We start from the raw sequence: 6,951 nt of genomic DNA, 5'->3' as shown, positions 1-6,951 counted from the left end.
TTTCACAAGACGAAATAGATAACCTCATGTAAAGAAATTTTATGAGGACATCACCTGATATGAAAATAAGATAAAGACATCATTAAAAAAAAAAAAAAAGAAAATCATGGACTAATATTCTTATGAATATAAACACAAAAATCCTCAGCAAAATATTGGCAAATCAAATTCAGCAATAGATTTTGAAAAAAATGTATTATTATTCTATATGGTTTATCCTGAAAATGTAAAGCTGGTTTGACAACTGAAAATCAGTGTAATTTACAGTAACAACTTAGTAACAAAGAAAAAAACTATATAATCATTTTATTAGATATTTAAAAATCAGACAAAATTCAATTTTTATTAATGGTTTTGGACAACTATTTTAGTCTAAATGCAAAAACTGGGATTCCTTGTTTTAAAAAGGCACAAACTTCTTGAGGATCCAGAAGTCCTCTTATGAGACAGGTCACAGGTAATGTTAGAAGATGTAGTATAAAGAAATAGATACATCATGGAGACTTCAAACATATAATGAAATTACATTCATGATACGTTGTTCCAGAGAGAGCTGTTTACATATAGGCAGATTTCTAATGAATAAAAGAAAAGCTTCATACTACCAGACCTCTGGACAAACGCAGCAGTTTCATATTTCAGGTGGTAGATTCTTAAAACCACAAGAGTTCAAAAAGTCCTGGCAACTGTCTGTGAGGGATGCTATAAAAGGTCTCCTATCTTAGATGGGAATATAGACTTGATGAATTAAAAGTTCTTTCTAGTGCTATAAAAATAGTAGAAATAGAAAATCTGGTTGGCCTAACTAATGTTTATTAAGAGCTAGGTAAGGAAGTATGAGATTAATCTATATTTTAATAATCATATTGCCTATCTTTACATAGTTTACAGTAATAATTTAGTAGAGATGTATATTTCTATTGAATATCATGTAAACATATTTTTCTGTATATATCTCTCTCCCTGCTTCTCACTCTAAAGAAGCTAGTAAGTGATAGCTTAGTCCTTGCCTCATTAATACCTTCAACTATTCATTTTCTATTACTTCATTTTTTCTGCCTCCAGACATCCTCTGTTAAAAATACCAACAATTAGACCTACTGCTTTTTCTAGCTACCATCCTATTTCTAGCACTTCTTTCCACTCATATGTTTTCAGTGGGTCATCAACACCTCCTGCCACAACTTCCTTTCCACCCACTCCTTCTTTAACCCCCTACAATCAGTCCAGTTCTTTTATATACCACCTACAAGGTCAGAGTGCTAGAGTTTAGAGAGGTTGAGAGTGTCATCAGGAGGATGTAACATTTGTACCCAAGGAGCTAATCAGACAAAATCTACTTTAATCATCCAAACATCCACTAGGACGATACTAGAGACGGGGGTTAAAAAAGAGAACATTTATTAGGTATCTTCTGGTATAGTGTTGTGGTAGATTATCTCCCATCATGGCCATCAGCCATGTACACTCATGTCTCTCTAACTCCGACTTTATCAGAAATCACAATAAATATAAATGGACCAAATTCACCAGTTAAAAGACAGATATTATTATACAATATTATATACAATATTTATATCGGTAGCTATATTTGCCACCTATATACTATTCATAATATGAACCTAGAAAACACAAAGGAATTGAAAAAAAAAGAATGAAAAAATAACTTAGGCAACAACTAACCATAAAAGAGTTAGAATAACTAAATTAATATCAGACAAAATAGACTTTAATGTAATTAATCAAGAAAGCGAATCACTACATATCAGGAGTGAGATAAAGATGTAGAGAATATTCCTGGCATCATCAGTTTTAGAAGTGGGGGTTTAGTAATTATCTCCAATATAACTGCTCAGAATTGGGCTAATTCTGCTCAATTTAATTCAATCTGACAATTATTTGTGTGAAAACTCCCAAATTTGTCACCATGGGCAAAAAAGCTTAATCTAATAGACATATATAGAACCCTATGCCTGAAAATTACAAAATATGCATTATTCTTTTCAAACACATAGGAAATATTTTCAAACATTAAACTGTAAAAGGCTATAATGCAAGTCTCAACAAATTCCAAAGACTCATATAGTCAATAACAAAAAACAAGGTCAACTTGCCTGTTCATTTCCTCTGCTGATATCTTATCTCTCTGAAACTCCCTTATTTATTTGTACTGCTCTCTTTTGACATTGTTCATGGACACTGTGTCCATTCATTCATTTATTCAACCCATTTGTATTAAATAATTAAATAGCAGTCACTGTTCTAAGCATAGGGGATACATTAATGAACAAAGTGAAATAGACAAAGATCTCTCCTTTCAGGTACTTACATTTCTAGTGTCATTCTATTACTAGATTTCAAGTGCCCTAAGGCAGAACTATGTCTAATCCAGATTTGGCTGGCTCCCAATGTGTTGCTGGGCCAGACACCATGTTGGATCTGGCAAGGTACAGAACCCACACACTCTGATATTGAAGACAGGGGGCTTGCTGGGTCTTAGGGTATGATCTTGGGACAGTATGGAATACAGCTTATCAGGCAGGGACAAAGATCTCTCCTTTCAGGTGCTTACATTTCTAGTGTCATTCTATTACTAGATTTGAAGTGCCCTAAGGCAGAACTATATCTAATCCAGATGATTAGACATAGTTAATCATGGGACCAGCAGGAGTAATGGAATCTACAAACTCCTCACAACCTAACAGTAATTCAATAGCTCAAGTCTCAGCAGTCCATGGATAAAAGCAAACCAAAGTCTAGAAACCATGTTGTAAATGTAGAGATGCAGAATACCAGATGTCAAAAATACTGGAAACAATGAAATCAGATTAGGAGAAATAAACATATCTTTTAATATGTCCTTGCAAATTAGGGTACAGTTTAAAGAGGCCAGATAAGCCCAGTGACTATAGTGACCACATCCCACAGGTCTGTTTGGTTGTAAGGCCCTTTTATCCTTCCTCTGTGAGACAGGAATGAACATCCAGGCCTAAAAGCATCTAAGCTATGGAGCAGGACAAGGAGACTACATATGTAGCTTGCTGAAAACAGATTCATGTTCTCATGGGAATAGGGGTAAAGTGGTTGGCTTTCCAGAGAACTCTATTACATTCCAAATGGCAAGTTAACAGCCAGCATAATCAAGAAACAAAAGTGTCTGAAAAAGAGAGATGCCTCCAATTTCTGACATAGGTATAAAAGGAGACTGGTTCCCTCTGCAGAGACACATCCCTTTCCAAAGGCCACATCTGTTCAGACAGAAAAACCAAAACAAAAGCCTCACAGCAAGAAACAGGAAGGAAGAGGAACTATTCAAATTCCCTGCCCCTCTCCTCCATAGCACACAATAGCTGGGACTTCTACTGGGGCATCATGGCTCCAAAAGAATCCCTCTGACCTGGTGTTTTCTGGTTTTTAAGCCTCTGTTTGGGCACTGTCACTATGGCGACAAGGCTGAGATGCTTCTGCTCCAAGTGAGAAGGCTTATCCCTTCAAATATGCTTCTTAAGTCAGCAAGAAACGAACTCAGTGGAACCTCAACTAATCACGTATTCTCCTGGGAGACCTCTCTCAAAAGGCATTTTCCCTCCTTGCTCCCACAAACCTTCTAGGTTTACGCTCTGGGTTCAGCCAACAACCACATTCATATAATGATTGAGTTTACTGTCATACACCACATCTCAACCAAGCTCTGAGGTGTCCTCTTTAGTCACATAAGCCTCTCCCATACCTATTAAACAGACACAAAGCAAGTATCTTGATTCTGGGGAGGCCTCCCCAGGAAGGCTAGTAGACATGGGCCCCCAAGCTGGGATGAAACAGAGGAATGAGGGGTGGGAAGAGCAGGAAGCCCACCTGCATAACTTTCTTTTCCAGGGGGAGGAATCCATGGTGGCATGTAGCCCTGGCAGGCCTGAGGCCTACCCCCTGGATCTTTCCTCAACCTGTCCCAGGCTGGCTGCTCTGCCTTGGCTCAGGGTCCACATCATTCCCAGCCATAGCTTTTCCAAGAGTGGAAGTTGGCTCTGGGAAATACATCCTCCCTGCCTTCAGAGGGGTCTTCTTTAGTCATGAGTTCTTAGAATCCTAAATTGTAGGCCTACGTCTTATTAGTTTTATTACCTTGGGGAAGTCATTTAACCTTTCTAAGCCTGTTACCTCATCTGTAAGACCAGAGCAATTGACCTCTCCAGAGGGTTGTGATAAAGACTGAAGAGCAGCCATCCATTCTACAACTCTTAGTTCCCTCTGCACCCAGCCCACTCTTCCCTCAGGGGCAGACAGTCTCTAATCTTAAGAAGGTCTGTAAGCAAAGAGACAAAAAGATGCACCAACCTCACCTTGATAGCTCCAGCTCCAGTGCCTTCTGTCACCGTCTCTGGGTAATATATAACTCTTCTCATCAGTTTTTTGAAGACAGGATCTCCCTATGTTCCTCAGGCTAGTGTGCAGTGGCTATTCACAGGTGCAATCATAGTGCGCTGTAGCCTCGAACTCCTGGCCTCAAGCAGTCCTCCTGCTCAGCCACCTTGAGTAGCTGGCACTGCAGGCATGAGCCACTGTGCCTGACCTCTCCGCTAGTTTTCAAAACTAACGAATAAGGGAGGAATATTTTCAATATTCACATTTTTCTTGTACCATTATATTGGCTAGATTCTCCTGTACAATGCTGAATATAGTGATAATGGGCATTATTGTCTTTTTTTATGACTTTATTGAAAGCAAGCCTATTTGTTTTGTTCAGAATTGTTTTTTGCTGTACTATTTTGATAGATATTCTTTATCAAGTTAAGGAAGTTCTATTCTTAGTTTTCTGAGAAGTGTGCCTCAATTATGAATGAGTACTAAATTCTAACTCATGTTTTCTCTGTATGTAATAGATTATAGGCATTATTAATCTATTAATATTCATTATGACATTCATATATTTTCTAATGTTGAATCATCCTTACATGCCTTGCACAAATTCTACTTAATCAGAATGTAAATATTTGAAATCAACTTGTAAATATTTCATAAGCATTTGTGTTTATAAATAAAACTCGTCCATAATTTTCCTTTCTTGTGTTCTTCGTGTCTTATTTGAATATTTGGGTTATACTATGATTATAAAAAAAAAAAGACAGCTTTTCCTTGGTTCCTATACTCTTAAACAGTTTGCACGATATTAGGATTATTTACCTCTTGGAGTTATACATGCAAAAAACCATTTAAGCCTAATATTTTGGGGAGAAGAAGTCTCTTAACTATCAGTTTACATTCTTTAATAGTTGTTATTTTACTGGAGTTTTATATATATTTTGAAGTAGTTATGGCAAATTATATTTGCCTAGAAAATTATCCCTATCTTTTCCTAATTCAAATTTTAAAATAAAAATTTTCAGAGTATAGGCTTTTGATTTTTATTATCAATTTCATATCAGGAGTTATATTTCCATTTCATTCAAAATATTATTTGTGGATCTTATTTTTTAAAAAAGACTTAATAGGGGTTTATCTGTATCACTTTTTTAATCCTCCAAATGATTTTCTATTTCATTTCGTTTGTCTTCCTTTATTCTCTTCCTTCTACTTTTCCAAAAGTTTATTTAGGATTTTTTCCTAGCTTCTTGAATACGATATATATAGTAGACCACAATAATTGCCTACACAATGTTTATAATATTCTCCCTTGTTCCATACTAGCATATACTTATTTGGTTTGGGAAGGCAATACGCCATGCTAAGAAACAAACTATACTTCCCTGGCTCCCTACAGCTAGGAACTGCCATATGACACAGTTCTAACCAATGACACATAAGTGGAAGTTATTGCATAGGGCTTCCAAGAAAGCTGTCTAATTAAAGGTAGACAACTCACTTGGCACATGCCTCTTTCAAAACCTGTCCTTTCTCCATCATGCTTGGAATGTGGATATAAAACTGGAAGTAAAGCAGCCACTATTTTTAGATGAGTGGATGTTAGAAGAGCCCAAGACCCTGATGGCATAATGGAGAATCCATATGTGCCTTGGACTACCACCAAACTTCTTGTTATATGACAAATATTAAACCCCTCAGTCATTTAAGCCATGGTCATTTAGATTATCTTTTACACACAGCCTAATAAAATTTATAATAATACTTTATTCAACATGTTATTCTTTTCTTTTTGGTGGGAAGTGTGGGGAGACGGGGTCTCACTGTTGGCCAAGCTGGCGTTTAGTGGCATGATCACAGCTTACTGCAGCCTCAGCCTCCCAGGAGATCCTTCCACCTCAGCCTCCTGAATAGCTGGGACTATAGCCCCATGCCACTGTGCCCAGCTCATTTCTGTATTTTTTGTGGAGATGGGGTTTTACCATGTTGCTCAGGCTTGTCTCAAATTAATTTCTGAGCTCAAGTGATCCACATACCTTGGCCTCCTAAAGTGCTTGGATTATAGCCATGAGCCACCATGCCTGACCTCAACTTATTTTTCATTTTGTAAATTTTCAATAAATGCATTTAAGGCTGTAAATTTTCCTCAAAGAATAGCTTTAGTTGCATGTAGTAAGAGATCAGTTGTGCTGGTCCAGACCAGAAATACCACCTAGTCAACCCAAAGAATTGTAATATAAGTAAAAATAGCCATGGGTTAAGATTCTAAACTTGGGGGTGGTTTGTTGTGCACTAAAAGCTAACTGATACAGCAGCTGGTTTCAAATTTGGGGTGGTGCCATAAGAAAAACTGTAATGTGGTTCTGGCTTGAAATAGTGGCTATTCTGGTGGCAAGAAAGGCAGTAAGGAAACAGTTTGCAATGGCTGGAGGAATGGAGAAGAAACTGCTATAGCAGGCTAGCAAAATACGGCTCATGTTGGTTGAGACAGAACAACGGGTAAAACTAAAGCTCTCAGTAACGTAAGAGATTTTCAAAAAGGAAAGACCCTAGTGAACTCCCAGTTAGAGCAAAGTAGATCTCCAGACAGAA

The sequence above is a fragment of the Cebus imitator genome, unplaced genomic scaffold (genome assembly GCF_001604975.1).
Source record: "Cebus imitator isolate Cc_AM_T3 unplaced genomic scaffold, Cebus_imitator-1.0 Scaffold588, whole genome shotgun sequence".
Lineage (NCBI taxonomy): Eukaryota > Metazoa > Chordata > Mammalia > Primates > Cebidae > Cebus > Cebus imitator.
Note: the sequence above shows the minus strand (reverse complement) of the source record.